Consider the following 17,089-nt stretch of genomic DNA (forward strand, 5'->3'; position numbering starts at 1 on the left):
TCCATTACTATGCTAAGACAAGGTAGCTGGCAGATGTGGTGCTGGAGAAGGAGCTGAGAATTCTATATCTTGACCCGCAGGCAACAGGAAGTGAACTGTCTACCACACTGAGTGTAGCTTGAGCATAGGAGACCTCAAAGCCCACCCTCACAGTAACACACTTCCTCCAATAAGGCCACACCTACTCCAGCAAAGTTACATCTCCTAACAGATCACTCCCTTTGGGGTGCCATTTTCTTTCAAACCACCACAATGAATGGGCCTCAAAAAGGTAAAAACCGATATCCAAGAGGTCAGAGGGTGGGCAGTGTGTAGGCAGCAGTGTGTCAAGAGATAAAGAGCTTCAACACCAGTGTCTGGTCCATTCTAAGAGCAAGCACTAGCCCTTAGTACAAACCTGGTATCCATTCCCAAGTCACCCCATCCTTATTCTCCACTCCTGCCTGCTTTACTGGAAGTCATCAATGCCCCTCTTATTCCAGCTCCCCCAAGAACAGCCTCAACTCCACCACGTGGAGATGTAAATATTGCCCAAGAGGCCTTGGTTTGTTAGTAGACCTGGGGAAATATTAGATCTTTCTTTGCTGGAGAAATTGTGCACTTTTTCAAAAAAAAAAAAAAAAAAAAGTAAGACTCCTTGGTTAAGGGTTTGCTTGGGGACTGAGAACCAAAATTTATATTTGTAAACCACCAAGACCATTTTCTGGGAAAACTTAAGTTTTGAAACTTAATACAAAGACAGGCAAGCACAAATGTGCACACACGTGCACCGACACACACACAAACATTAGTGCAGAGAAAATTTGAGAAATCAACCAAGGCCGTTTCATTGGTGTCACAGATCTGGAAAGGGTGAGGGTGGTGGCAGAGAGAGTGGTGAGGAGAAAGGAGGGGACAGTTAAGCGAAGGCTGTGTCCAGATGGCTTTCTGGCTTCTGCCATTGCTCTAACCTAGCCTGTTGGAGGGACTTGTGTTCCTAAGCAAATACTAAGGGTTAACCTGCATTCTACATGGAGGGAGTATATGTCAGGAGCCATTTTCCCAAAGATTATAGCAGGAACCATTGTCCTGGGGATGTTTGCGGAGAACCCCACACCCCAACTGTATTGAGAACTGTTTGTTGGCGGAGCCCACCCCACACTCAATTATCTTGAGAGCTATCTGTTAGCAGAACCCGCCCCACATTCTAACTATCTAGAAACTGGTTGTGGTTGGAATCACAAAAGGAACGGTTCCGCTTGCATAGAGAACACTAGGTGTGTCAACTCCTGACCAAGTGTCCACTCGTGACCATTGCTGCAAGATCCCTTCCTGCCCTTGCCATGCCCCTGCCCCCATCCCAAGCCAAATTCCTCATTCAAGGGCTATATAAGCCACAACCATGTCACTAATAAAGTGAGGCTTTGACAAGAGAATTTTGCTTGGCCTCTTTCCCTCCCATGTCTTTTTCAGATAGCGCCTCTTCGGGACCTGCTAGGTGGGTTACACATATGGGCCAAAATTAATTCCTCTGGAAAAAAAATTCCTTGTGTTCTGTGCTCCTGTCTGTTAGCAGGTGGGTGAAGAAGGAAGGAAGGACGCTTCCTGGCACCGGTGCTTGGATCCTGGCTCAAGGGCCACCAGAGAATTTAACCGCACACTCTGGTTAATAGCTATTGGTCCGAGCAGAGCCCCGACAGAAAGATGACAACAGCCTGGATGGAGACAAAAGAAGAAAGCGCAGGGTGAGACTTAGCTCAGTAGAGAGCTTGGAGGAGGGCAGGAAACCCTAGGTCCAGGCTCCAGCTTTGTGCAAGCCAGAATCCTACCACATGGGAGAGTCGGAAGTTCAAGGTCATCCTTGACTCCTTAGCAACTTTTAAAAGCAGTTGTAACAAAGCCTGGAATGAGATTCTATCTCCACTAAAGGGGGAGAGCGGAGAGATAATCAGTCCATACGGTCTTGCCTTCAAGCATCAACACCTGAACTCAGTCCCCAGGATTTACAATAGGAGCTGAAAACTGTGGCAAAGCTCCCAATCCCAGTGCTGGGAAAATAAGAGGATGGTGGAAGCTTGCTAGCCAGTCTAGCCTAGTTGGTAAGAGTCGGGCCAGTTAGACAGCTTGGTTTTTGTTTTTGTTTTTAACCTCAAAATATACTGACTTTGACTGTGACCGCATTGTCCCACCCCCTTGTTCTTCTTCTCACCTTTTATTGAAAAGGCTCCTTTCTCATATATCCTGATTACAGGTTCCCCTCCCTCGATTTCATCCATCCAGACACATTCCCTTTCTGTCTTTTAGAAAAGAACGGGCTCTAAAAGATAACAACTAAACATGACAAAATAAAATGTAATAAGATAAAACCAGAACCACCACATCGAAGTTGGACAAAGCAAATTAACAGAAGGGAAAGAGCCCCGAGGGCAGGTACGAGAACCAGAGACCCACTTGTTCTCACGTGCAGGGGTCTCGTAAAGACACTAAGCTAAAAGCTACAGTAAATATGCAGAGGACATGATGCAGCCCTGTGTCGGTCCTGTGCCTGCTGCTTCCATCTCTGTGAGTTCATATGAGCTTTGCTCATGTTGATTTAGAGGTCCCTGTTCTCCTGGTGTCCTCCATGCCCTCCAGCTTTTACACTCTTTGTGCCTCCTCTTCTGTGGGGTTCCTTGAGCTCCAAGGGGAAGGATTTGATGGAGACATCCAATTTAGAACTGTATGTTTAGTGCTCTCTCTCTCTCTGTGTCTTTCTGTCTCTCTGTCTCCCCCCTCTCTTTCTCTGTGTGTGTGTGTGTGTGGTGTGTGTGTGTGTGTGTGTGTGTGTGTAATGTCTGGTTGTGAGTCTCTATACTTGTTCCCACCTGCTGCAGGAGAAAGCTTCTCTGATAACAGCTGAGCAAGACACTGCCCTATATTCTTTATAAGACCAGTAGTGTTTGGTTTCACCCTAGGTCTCGGCTCTCTCCTCTCTAGTTCTTGGTCACCCAAGCAGTATAGATTCCATCTTGTGGCAGTCAAATCAGATGTTGGTTGGTTACTCCCAAGAGTTTTGTGCCACCATTGCCTTCACATATTTTTCAGAGAGGACAGCATTGTAGAGTGAAGGTTTTGTGGTTGGACTTGTATTGATACTTCTCTTTGGGTAACCTGCAGAGTACCTTCCCATACCAAAACATGGGGGTGACGGTTCTATGTAGGCACCAGCTTGACTTATCCATGTTTGATGAGTTGCGTGGGTGTTGTCTTCAGCAATGGGGCCTTGCTGTCAGTTTGTGGAGAGCAACCTGCTGTCCTGGCAACAGCCTGGTTGTTTTGGGGTTTCCATGGGACCCCTTTGGCCAACAACTCAATTGGATGCAACCCAGTCCCGGTATCAGAAGCTTCATTTGGTGAGAAGAGATGGTCAGTTGGGACTCCGTCTTGCCCACTGTTTGAAGACTTCGTATTAGGATTGTCTTCATATATTTTAGGAAATTTCCACTGCACCACTCAAATGCCCTCAATTCTAGCTGTCTTTCCCCACAATCCCTCTTGCTCTCTCCCTCCTTACCTGATACTCCAGTTCCCTCATGCACTACTCCTAGTCCACCATAAAATCTATTCTATTTCCCAATCTCAAGGAGAACCTGTGTCCCCCCAGTTCTTTCCTCTATACCTAGCCACTCTGAATCTGTGGATCGTAGCTTGGTTATCATTTACTTAACAGCTAGTGCCCTCGTATGAGTGAATACATACCATGTTTGTCTTTCTGGGTCTGGGTTACCTCACTCTGGATGATTTTTTTCCTAATTTCATCTATTTGCTTGCAAATTTCATGATGTCATTTTTTAATAGTTGTGTAATACTTCATTATATAAATGTGCCACACTTTCTTTATCCATTCTTCTGTTGAGGGACATCTAGGTTGTTTCCAATTTCAGAGTCTTTTCCTGGTCTGCTCAGCTGGTGTGTTCCCAGGAATGCCTGTTGGTGTTGGAGGCTGGGATAATGGGATGAGTTGGGAGAAGATCTTTGTGATCAGTTAGGGATGGGGCTAAAGAGGAAGGGAAGACGACAGCAGATCTTAAAGAGTTTGTCTTTAAAACAGAAGAGTAGTCTTTAAAAATAATAATAAATAGAATTCCAAGCCAGCCAGAGCTATGCAATGAAACCTTATCTTTAAAAAGGTGAACAGCCAGGGAGTGGTGGAGCACACCTTTATTCCCAGGACTCAGAGGCAGAGTGAGTTCAAGGCCAGCATGATCTACAAGAGATAGTTCCAGGAGCTAAGGCTGTTATACAGAGAAACCCTGTCAAAAAAAATGTTCTCTCTCTCTCTCTCTCTCTCTCTCTCTCTCTCTCTCTCTCTCTCACACACACACACACACGCACATACACACACACAGACGTGAACGACACCTGAGGAATGACACCTGAGGTTGTCCTCTAACCTACACACACACACACAGGATGAAGGGAGGAAGAGGAGAGATAAAAATATGAAAAGAACAAAGTGATTTCTGAAACCTGTCGTCTTCTCAGAAGACGAGTCCGGGCTGCCAGAGCAGCCTGGATTCTTGGAAGCCCTTCTCTGATCAGAGTTTGTTCCAGAGAGAGCAACAGAGATTTCTAAATCCTCTCCCACTACTACCCTTCTGGAGAAAGCACAAAGGTCCTTTCAACTAGGTACAAAGGCCACAAATAGAGCAATAGCTGCACACGGTAGCAACATCCAAAGGTGGTGTCTGGTTTACAGAGTGAATCCCTTGGAACCTCCTGTGGTCCTGAGATAGGACCTCCCAGTGCCATTATTACAAGAAAACACAGACCTGAGACATAGACTCCAGCACATCACACTTGAAGTGATGAGGAAAAAAACCAAGCAAGAAGAGAAAGTCTCACACAGACTGGGTGTCCTCCAGCCTCACTTGAAGTTCGGGGGAGTTGCTGTTCTGGTTGGGCTGAGGCTATTTCAAATGTTCAGGCTCAAGTTCAGTGAGAGACATTTTTCCCAGGAGAGACAGATGCAAACAAATACAATGACAATATGTATGGAAATGTCACCATGAAGCTCATGGTTTTTTTTTTTGAATATTTATTTATTTATTATGTATACAATATTCTGTCTGTGTGTATGCCTGAAGGCCAGAAGAGGGCGCCAGACCTCTTTACAGATGGTTGTGAGCCACCATGTGGTTGTGGGAATTGAACTCAGGACCTTTGGAAGAGCCGGCAATGCTCTTAACCACTGAACCATCTCTCCAGCCCGAAGCTCATGGTTTTTATGCTAACCTTCAACACTAATAAAGAAAAGACATTCCACTAAGTTCTCCATTCGTATAGGCTTTGGGTTTGGAGTTTAGTCAATAGGCACTGGAATTGTTTTCCATGATATCCAAGGGAAACCAGAGAAACTGGGATCTGGCTCTGTCACCTAACTGCTGCATGACTTTGACTTGGCTAAACCTCTCTAAGCCTCAATTTGCCCATTTATGAATTAGGTTTGATACATTCCAGCTGCCTTAAATATTGGTGTCGAAATTAAAGGAACTAATATAGAGAAGATGTTTAGAATATACTAAGCAATCCACATACAGCAGAGAATATTCTCTTTCCTTTCATTATTGCAAAACCATCTATGAGGTCTAGGCTAGCCTTGAACTTGACTCTTCCTGCTTTTAATGATTTGATTTTTATATTCATTTATTGTATTGTATGTGACTGTTCTGCCTGCCCAGATGTATGTGCATCCCCTGCCTGCCTGATACCCTTGGTGGTCAGAAGAGGGTGTCAGATCACCTGGAACTGGTTGTGAGTCCCCATATGGGTGCTAGGTCCTCTGAACCAAGCCATCTCTCCTGCCCCTTCTGCTTTTAATTCCTAAGTGCTAAAGGCATCCATATTCATACCCATCCATATCACAAAGATTTAAGCCCTCCATTTGGAAAAAGATTTTTTGGGGGGTCTTCGAAGTGGACATTTTTATGAAACCATTTGTCTTTGCATTACCATTAAGTAAGGTGACCTAGACATTGTTGGTGCTCACTTTTAATTGCAGCACTTGGGAAGCAGAGCCAAATGGGTCTCTATGAGTTTGAGGATAGCCTGCTCTACACAGTGAGTTCCAGGATAGTCAGGGTTACATAAAGAAACCTTGTAGTAGTAGTAGTAGTAGTAATAATAATAATAATAAAAGCAACACAGCATTTGTAATTTGTAATTTTTGATGTAGTTACCACATTCTAGCTTGTTTATTGAGACAAGACAACCCAGGAGGGCCACAAACTTACTATGTACCATGAGGATGATCTTCTAATGTCTGATCTTCCTGCCGCCACCTCTCAAGGGCTGGGATTACAAGGGAAGGCCACCACGTCCATTTTTATGAGCTCTTTGGGTTGTAACCAGGGCTCGAGGCAAGCATTCTACCAACAACCCCAGTTATCAAAGGTCTCTTAAGGAAACCAACTGTGTAGTATAATGGTTTCAAGGGCTCCAGAGAAGCTGTTGGTCACGTGTGCTTTCACACCGGTGCAGGCAGATGTTCATGTCAGAGCTGGGCCATTGAGTCCCAGTGGTGGTCCCGCTTCTTTAGATGCCTTGACCACAACCTTTCCAAGAGCACTGCATGCTGGGGTGTTTAGATGTGATTAACCAACGACCTTGCTAATTCAAAAGCCGAAGAAGAAGAAGAAGAAGAAGAAGAAGGAGGAGGAGGAGGAGGAGGAGGAGGAGGAGGAGGAGGAGGAGGAGGAGGAGGAGAAGGAGAAGAAGAAGACACATCTCTAATTGTTTCCTTTCATCAATCTTTTGACAATTTGACACACACAGTACATCCCCATTACTGTTGCCCTTGCCCTCTCTTGTTTGTTTGTTTGCGACCTGCGCCCCTTCATAGCTGTTTCACCTTGGTCAAATTGCTTAGTATCTCTACCCCAGTGTCCTCTGTCTGTAAGGTATGATAGCACCATATTGTCGTGGTTCTGTAAGCATTAGCTGGATGGAGAATGGGAAGCTCTTGTGAGGGGCCTGGCAGAATGAATTGCTTTCTTTTTTTTTCTTTTTTTTCTCTTTTTCTTTTCTTTTCTTTCTTTTTTTCTAAAAACCAGTATAAAGTGGTAGCTATTTCTGTTTCTCATGCCTTTGAAGGGACGCACAGTCATTCTTCCCTGATGTGATGCAAAAGAAGGTGCATCCTGTCACCCTCAGCTTGACTGCCTTGCCACAGAACATAACTGCAGCTGAATCATGATTTTTCTATGAAATCTCAAATGTATAAGGCGTCAAAAGGACAGAGGACTCACTTTAAGCAGAACAATCCGGCAAACTCAGAGCCCTCTGTAATATGAACTGGTCACATCTTTTCAAGAGGTCAATGCTGCAATCAAAAGAGAGATGGGAGGAGGGCGGTAGAGCAAAGCAAGCAATGTGAAATTGTTCTAGGTTGAAAGAGACACGTCAGACAAAAGCGGTGTACCTGGCCTATAGCAGGATGCTGATCTGTACTGTACGCTACACAACTAAATATGAGCAGAATGCCAACAAAAAGACAAAGGAAATATTGGTAGTGTTGTCAGCTATGGGTATAGTATATGGTTATTCTTTAGTATATGGTTATTCTTTTTTGAAGAACCACATTGAAAAATTTTAAGAATAATTTTGTCTCAATAGCTATAATTTAAAGATTATTTTTAAATTTTTAAGTTATGTGTACATGTGTATATATATATATATATATATATATATACACACATATACATTCAGGTGCAAGTGCCTTTGGGGGCCAGAAGAGGGCGTCGCTGAGCCAGAGTTATAGGCAGTTGTGAACTACCTAGTGTGGGTGCAAGAAACCAAACTCTGGATTCTAGAAATCAGGTCCCCTGGATGAGCAGTACATGCTCTAACCTCTGAGCCACCTAACCGGCTACCAGAAAATTTACTTTTACGTGACAGTAACATTTGAAAACTAAAGCAAATACAACAAAGCAGCACCAACTCTTAAAGAGAGGTGCTGAGGCCAGCCTGATACCCTTGCACTGTGCTTTATAATGCCCTAATTAGCATTTGGAAATTTTCCTAATAAAAAGTAAACATGCATTTATTTTCTCAGACGGCAGTAACCAGAAGAGAGGTTTGGGGTGTGAGGTGGCACACCCCTCAGTGGCAATCTCCCTGTCCAAATGGCTGTGAGAGACCAGCCGTGCCTTCTGCATCTTATACAATTAAGAGTTGTTTTGTGTGTCATTTCATGAGGAGGGACACAGAAGTCCTTTGTTCAGTGAGGGAAAAAATTCTCTCAAACCCACAGAGAGAACCTTCTCCATCATTCCTGCGGAAGCCAAAACCTAAACCATCTCATTTGGATCGGTATGGTGTCCAGATCTGCAAGGAACGGATGGCGGGATGAGGCCAGCTTTGCTATTACTTATAAATCTCCAATTCAGAGACACAAATCACTTCCCTGGACTCTGTGGCTCAGAATAACACATGTTTATGATGAAAACGTTCCAGAAACAGAAGTACTATTTCATTTGTTTGGTTTGCTGATTTTTACTAGAGGGCCTTGTAGCCCAGGCTGGACTTGAACTTGTGACGCTTCTGCTTCAGCCTCCCAGGGGTCAGGGTTGTGGCAGCACATAAGCTGTCATACCCTGCAGTTTTGTTTTGTTTTTGAGATCCGGTCTTGCTACATAGCCTTGGCACTTCCTGTATAGTCCAAAACGTCTGTGCCATCACACCTGGCACTTCCTTCTCCCCCCTCCGTTTGTCCCTCCCTCCCTCTGTCACTCCCTCTCTTCTTGCCTTCCTTCCTTCCTTCCTTCCTTCCTTCCTTCCTTCCTTCCTTCCTTCCTTCCTTCCTTCCTTCCTTCCTTTCTTCTCTCCCTCCATCCTCCTATCCTTCCTATGTAGACAAGGTTTTGCTATGTATTCCGGGATGGCCCCAAACACCTTTGTAGACCAGACTGACCTTAAACTTCCGGTAATGTTCCTCCCTTTGTTCCCCAAAATGCTGGAATTATAGGCAAGAGCCACCATTCCTGACTTTTCCCGTTTTGTAGAAGGAGAATTGATGGTGTCAGTAAAGACTGACCCACAAGCTGGGGTACAGCTTGCAAGGGGTGGGGGTGAACGCTGGAAAATCTGAATTCCTAACTCCAAGACCTACAGTAACTTGCAAACAAGAACATCTGAGGACAGGAACCACATCCACCTGCAAGTTCATAAAATCTTTATTTTACTTCCAAGCCAAGTTCACGGGAAATCACGAGTTTTCATTTCATTCTTTAACAATTTCCAAAAATAGCATCTCAAATATATGCCTCTATAGGCCAACCCTCCACTGTAAGGTTTATTTTCAGCTAGGACATGACTAGACCTAAGTAAACTCTCAGTGTTGTACCACAAATCTCAATGCAGAAGGACTCTTTCTGATCTGTCCTAGCACAGCCAAGGACCCCATGGTGCCAAGGCACAGGCCGGAGCTGATGGATGGAAATCTACACTCCTCATAGGAGAAAATCTGTTTGCAAAGCAAAGCAATGGCTCTAAGCCTCTTAATTCAGTTTTTAAAAAAATCTGTAATCTATAATCCAAAGAAGACCGCTTCAACCAATTAGCCATTTCCAAATCTCTCCCTAGATTGTGATGGGAGCCAGACTGCCAGCGAGGTGGCTCGGCAGGTGAAGGCTTTGCCACCCAGACCTGGCAAGCTGAGTTCAATTCCCAGATCCCAGGTAAAGATGTCAAGAGATAATCAGCTCCACTAGGACCTCCACACGTGTGCAGTGACAGAAGTGCCCCGCCTCACACACGTTTATGTTGCTACTTTTGGTTATCAGCTTGCCTTCGTGTGGAATCAACTAGAATCCAAGCTGCCGGGCAATTCTGTGAGGAATTTTCTTTTTCTTTTTCTTCTCTTCCTTTTTTGGTTTTTGAAGACAGACTTTCTCTGTCCTGGGACTCACTCTGTAGACCAGGGTGACCTTGAACTCAGAGATTCACCTGCCTCTTCCTCCTGAGTGCTGAAATCGTAGGCCACCACCGTTCAGTTTGAGATCTTCTCAGTCAGATTATTTGAAACAGAAAGATCCACCCTACATCTGGGCCACACCTTCTGGTGGCAGCCCACCCCAGGTAAAAGGACACGGAAGAAGGAAACTTCGCTTTCGACCTGCTTGCCCTCTAACTGGCAAGTTCTAGCATGTCACTGAGGCAATTCTTCGGGATTCCAGTACAGACTGAAGAGCAGTAACTCTCCAAGAATGTTCCAGGCCTTCAGCACCAGATTGGGGCCGCTGAGACATCCAGCCTCCTGGACTGAACAACTGCCGGACTCTTGGACCTTTCCATTATGAGATAGCCATTGCAAGACTACCCAGAACATATCGTGTAAGCCAGTGTAATGAATACTTTATATATATATATATATATATATATACACATATCTATTTATTATGTCAATTCTTTCCCTTTAGAGAACCTTGATTAATACACATATTATAAGTGCATATATACACATATATACACACACCGATAAATAAAAACCTGAGCCGGGCGGTGGTGGCACACGCCTTTAATCCCAGCACTCGGGAGGCAGAGGCAGGCGGATCTCTGTGAGTTCGAGACCAGCCTGGTCTACAAGAGCTAGCTCCAGGATAGGCTCCAAAACCACAGAGAAACCCTGTCTCGAAAAACCAAAAAAAAAAAAAAAAAAAAAAAAAAGAAACCCCTTCAGGAATAAGTCACAGTAATGCAGTGGATTAAAACTAGGAAGAGCTAGAGAACTATGGGAAGTCAAGGCCTGTGCTCTTTTAGCCTCCCTACGCTGCCCATCTCTAAGAAGGCAGAGGCTAAAACAGGGAGCACAGGGGACAAGTGACAAGGTCACCCCTCCACTCTCAGCACCTGACACCCCAAGGGGAAGTCAGTCACAAAGTAAAGTGTTCATGTCCACTATTTCCTTTCTCAGTACTATTTCACAGAGATAGGGAAAGACGTCTCAAGATGGGCTAAAATCAAGGGTGAGAAAGGGTATTTCAGAGTCTGTTCGCTCATCCACATGAGGCAATAGCTGTCTGTGCTTCGTTGTGAGACGTAATATAATTTCCAATTGTATTTGTATGTGTGTTTCTATTCATGTGTTTATGAATGCAGGTGTGTGTATATTTGCGTGTGTGCACACATGAGGGTGTGCAGTATATACACAGACATTCTTGTACATGTGTGTGACTGAGTGCATATGCATTTGTGTGTACACACATGTGTGATGAACCTGTGCCCAGCCTAGTGCTCAGGCGAGGGTGTGTCAGCCTTGGGAGACAGCCCAGCTCCCCTGCAACATGAAGGTCGTATTCTCCTTCTGCAATCTCTGGCCACTGCCTCACATTCCAGATCTAGAGGTCTGGATTCCCAAAATTCCTTAGTTCTTTTGGTCCCCCTAAGAGAAGACATTCCAGCATCTTGTCTGTCTGTAGAATGGGGTGCATCAGTGATCTCCGGGTACCTCCAGTTCAGAACTCAGAAATTCTGGCATCGAGGCTGGGACTTCTTTTCGCACTGGGGAATCGGAATCCCTGGAGTCAGCTCTGCCCTCTTTCCCCAGGGAACAACAGCAAGAACTCTATGAATTCCTTGTCTGTTGCCTGACAGTCCAATCACTTCTGTGGAAAGCTACTGAGCCAAGGCTTGCATTCTCTATCTTCATTCCTTGATTAACTGTTTATCTACCTATCTATCTATCTATCTATCTATCTATCTATCTATCTATCTATTTATTTATTTTTGAGAGGGTCACTATATAGGCCAGGCCAGGCTTGAAACTACTATGTAGTCAAGGCTGGTCTTTTTTTTTTTTTTTTTTTTTTTTGGTTTTTCGAGACAGGGTTTCTCTGTGGTTTTGGAGCCTGTCCTGGAACTAGCTCTTGTAGACCAGGCTGGTCTCGAACTCACAGAGATCCGCCTGCCTCTGCCTCCCAAGTGCTGGGATTAAAGGCGTGCGCCACCACCGCCCGGCTTCCAGGCTGGTCTTGAACTCACGGAGGTCCTCCTACTTTAGCTTCCCCAGAACTAAGATCAGAGGTGCCCACCATCATGTGTGACCTTCATTAACCTTTTATTGCATACCTACTGAGTTCCAAACCAGTCTTCAGGAGATAAATTCTCTGCTATCTTGGAACCTGATCCCCAGAACTTCAGCCTCGAAAAGTAATCAATTAAAATAATGTAAAGCTTTTCGAATCCTGAGCTACTCCCCTGAGCCACACTTCATTCATGGCTTCCTCCTTGGTTCCTCCTTTCTGGATTTTTCTATCAATTTTTTTTCTTTTCCTTTTTAAATCAGAGTTTATTTTAGTGACAGTTTTATATATGTCCACATGAGTTTTGGCCCTTCTCATCAGTGCTACCCTTTCAATTCCCAATACTTCTCCCGCTGAAACCCTTCTTTTTTCTAACAGATCTCCTTCCGACTTTTACATTTTTAAAAAAGGACTACCTAGGATTTATTTATTTATGTATGAGTGCTCTATCTGCATGTACAACTTCATGCCAGAAGAGGGCATCAGATCCCACTAGAGATGGTTGTGAGCCACCGTGCTGTTGCTGGGAAATGATCTCAGGACCTCTGGAAGAGCAGCCAGTGCTCTGAACCACTGGGCCGTCTCTCCAGGCCCTACTTTTGATTTTTGGTTTTGTTTTGGGGAGTGTGTGTGTGTGTGTGTGTGTGTGTGTGTGTCCCACTAAGTTTACATAGATCTACATGAGGGAGAAGTTACTTACCGAAGCATGGGCACTTAGCCGTGATTGCTCCCCTGAGGAAAGTAAGACCCCATTCCCTGCACCCCTTTAACTCTCAAAACTGGCTCAGGATGCTGTGGGGCCTCACGAACACTTTCACGATGAAATGTCGACAGGGCCAATCACGTGTCATCTTGGGAAGGTCTTCTGCAGGTACGGTGAGTTCTTAGGTGCACTGGCTACGTCATGTCCGAAGATGCTGCTTCATAGCAATCCACCCCCACCTCTCTGACTCGCACAATTTTTTTTCTTCTTCTTCTACAATGTTCCTTGAGCTTCGGGGGTGGGGGGTTTAGAAATGCTATTTAGATCCTAGCTCTTCAGTCTCTTATCCTCTGACATCAGCCAGTTGTGGGTCTCCTGCAAAAAGAAGCATCTCTGATTAAGTCTTAAAGGCACGTAATCTAGAGGTATAAGACAAGAAGACAAGTGCCCCATAGAGAAGGCAGTTTGATACTATGTCCATTTAGCAAAATAGTAGTAGTAGATTCTCTTTAGACCTATGATCTTTCCCCAAAGTAGATGCTTGACAAGGTTTATAGTATCAGGCATGAGTTTCCTCCATGGAGCAGGTCTTTTTTTTTTTTTTTTTTTTTTGGTTTTTCGAGACAGAGTTTCTCTGTGGTTTTGGAGCCTGTCCTGGAACTAGCTCTGTAGACCAGGCTGGTCTCGAACTCACAGAGATCCACCTGCCTCTGCCTCCCAAGTGCTGGGATTAAAGGCGTGCGCCACCACCACCCGGCTGGAGCAGGTCTTAAAGCTAACCGAAGAGCAGTTGGTTACTCCCCCCAGCTTCCCTCCCCCTCCCCCCTGCTCCCCCCCTGCCCCCCCCCCCCCGCCATAGCATTCATGCCACATTACCTACGTCTTTCCAGGCTGGTAGTTATTGTTTCTCACAGGGTACAGAGCTGGGTAATACCACCAATGCCCTTCACTGCCAGCAACCTACATCACACTCCTTGGTACTACGAAAACTGGCCATCAGCGAGGAAGTTCCCAGGTCAGCCACAGCTTGATTTAACAATGTCCTGTGACCGAAGTATGCAGGGCATTCCATTCGGCAGAAAGACCTTACCCTCAAGAAGGATAGAAAGACTGATTCCACAGGTTGTCCTCTTTCGTCCACATGTCCCCACCATGCAATGCACACACGCACTCACGCGAGTGCATACACACGCATACATACATGAACTCACAACATAGATAAATGTTTTTAAAAAAAAAATGAAAATAAACAAAAAAGTCCACGATATTCCACCATGGGAGACTATACGTGAAGCCCGCAGTGAGTTCCTCTTTGAAGAAACCCTTGTAAAATTCCAAATACTAGATGGTTTTTTTTTTTGTTTGACGGGAAACAAAATCTTTTCTATCTGATTACAAAGAAGTTTTAAAAAACTATGTTAAGAGAGCCTGGTGTGGTGATAAACTCCTCTAATCCCAGACCTTGAGATGCTGAGGTAAGAAGATTGCAAGTTACAGGCCACTCTGGGCTCCATAGGGAGGCCTAGTCTCAAACAATAGAAAACAAAACACACCCAAACCACAAAGCAGTCAAAAAGAAAAAGAAAACAGGCATTATCTACTTATCATCTATCTATCTACCTGTCTATCTACCTGCCTATCATCTATCTGCCTGTCTACCATCTATCTGTCTCTATATACCTATCTATCTACCACCTACCTATCATCTATCTATTTACTATCTACCTACATATCCAATTTCTTGTAATTATTGTTCGTTTTTGTTTTTGAAACAGGGTCTCAAGCTATAGCCCAGACTGCAGCGGAACTCACTATTGCAGCACAGGATGGCCTGGGGTGATCCTTCTGTCTCAGCCTTGTGAGTGTTGAATTACAGACTTGAGTTACCATCCCTAGCTATATTATCAAATGTAATGTCCTTGCCAGTAGTGTATGTGTGTGTGTGTTTGTGTGCACACGCGCACACGCGTGCGCTCATGTTTCCAGACGGTTCTCTCTATATTGCTCAGTCTGGCCTTGAATTTGGTAAAATGCAGAGTCGGGCTCACTATGCCTTTGGGATGTCAGCTCCCAGTTACATAACTTGTTTGGTTTTTTAGTGTAAATGGAGCAGCCCAATCATAGCATTTAATGGGCTTGTAACATTCGCTTGCACTCCCAGAGCCTACAACAGGAAGCAGCTACCTCTGGGGAAACTGGGAATGGGGAAGTAGGGAGATAATGGTTATTATTCTTTTACAAAGAAAACATGGAAACATATCCATAAACGTGAAATGAATAATGATTATCCTCGGGATAGAGAATGTGAACAGAGGACACTGTGCTCCCATCTCCCCACTTTCTCAGCTCTCTTGGTTGGTATTGCTAATGAATTAATTTTTCTTTCTTTCTTTTTTAAACAGTCTCATGTAGTCCAGGTTTGCCTTGAACTTGCTTTGTATCAGAGACTGGTCTTGAACTCCTCCTGACCCTCCTACTCTTGAATTCTTGATCTTCCTGCTTCCACCTCTCAAGTGATCAAGTGATGGGATTACAGGCATATGCATACCACCATACCTACTGCATATAGTACATAGTACTTCATATCCACTAAGTACATTAGTGCATTCTTTTTTGTTTTGTTTTGTTTTTTTGTTTGAAGCCTGTCCTGGAACTAGCTCTTGTAGACCAGGCTGGCCTCGAACTCACAAAGATCTGCCTGCCTCTGCCTCCTGAGAGCTGGGATTAAAGGCGTGCGCCACCACCGCCCAGCTAGTGCATTCTTGAAAATATTCGGAGAGCTCTGTTTTATTTAATACTTTTTCTTTACTATCCCTGAGGTCTTTCTTCCACACCAATACTGCCGGAACTGACAAGGTCACGTGTGGATGGCAAAGCATCAGGTTTTTTTGTGTTTGTTTGTTTGTTTTTTATATTTTTCGAGACAGGGTTTCTCTGTAGCTTTTGGTTCCTGTCCTGGAACTAGCTCTTGTAACCAGGCTGGCCTCGAACTCACAGAGATCCTCCTGCCTCTGCCTCCCAAGTGCTGGGATTAAAGGCGTGCGCCACCACCGCCCGGCTGCAAAGCATCAGTTTTGTATTTACTGCATGATCTTGAAGGAGACCCATGGGCTTAGCTGGGCGGCGGTGGTGCATATCTTTAATCTCAGCACTCTGGAGGCAGAGGCAGAGGCAGGCGGATCTCTGGGAGATCAAGGCAAGTCTGGTCTACAGAGCTAGTTCCAGTACAGCCAAGGCTACATGAAGAAACCCTGTCTCGAGAAACTAAAAATCAAAAACACAAAAACAAAAAAGGTTTAAAAAAAATCCATAAGCTTTCTCCACCTTCATTTCTTCAACAGAAACACGAGTGTAAGCTAGAATGTAGTCTCGGCCCCTCTGGGAGTGAGCATCCTCATTCCTCAGCTCTGCTTTTCTCTGGAATGGTTTCTTTCTTTCTAAACTTCATCTATTTATTTTGTGACAGCCTGGGCACCTGTAACCCAGGGTGTCCTTAAACTCAAGACATGGCCTTGACCTTCTATGAGGGTTTTTTTCGGTTGGCTTTTTATTTTTTTTTTTTTTTTTTTTTTTTTACAAATTACTCATCATCAATTCTAGGTCTGAAAGATCCTAGAAGCAGGCCCAGGGTGGAATTATTCATTTACTCTGCAGAATAGTTAATCGACCATGTTGGTTATAGATAGACATTTAATCCCACCCGTCAATATGATGTGGGTATTCTTGCCTTCTATACAAGATGAAACTGAGGCCAGGGAGGTCAGTTTAGGTCCTCAGGCCTGGTAGCTAAGTACTTCAGTCAATCTAGGCGGGGTGTAGAGAACTTGTCCAACTTATGTTGAGGCTATGGGCTCAGTTTACAAAACTGTTGAAAGAAAAACCAGAAAAACTAGAAGCTGGATATGTTGGTGCAAGTCTTTAATTCCAACACTTAGGAGGAAGAGGCTGGAAGATCTTTGTGAGTTCAAGGTCAGCCTGGTCTACATACACATAACAGTTTTTAAATTAAATTAAAAAAAATAAATAGTAATCTTTACTTCATAATATTCTGAGTTGATAGCTATCTTCTTTTACTAATTTCTAGCTTTCTGTGATTTTTTTTTTTTTTTTTGGTTTTTTTTTTTGGTTTTTCGAGACAGGGTTTCTCTGTAGCTCTGGAGCCTGTCCCGGAACTAGCTCTTGTAGACCAGGCTGGCCTCGAACTCCCAGAGATCCGCCTGCCGCCTGCCTCTGCTTCCCGAGTGCTGGGATTAAAGGCGTGCACCACCACCGCCCGGCTCTGTGACTTTTTTTTTAAAGACAAGATCTCAATATGTACCTATGGACGGCCTGGAACTTACTATATAGA

This window comes from Chionomys nivalis, chromosome 5 (assembly GCF_950005125.1).
Source record: "Chionomys nivalis chromosome 5, mChiNiv1.1, whole genome shotgun sequence".
NCBI classification, from domain to species: domain Eukaryota; kingdom Metazoa; phylum Chordata; class Mammalia; order Rodentia; family Cricetidae; genus Chionomys; species Chionomys nivalis.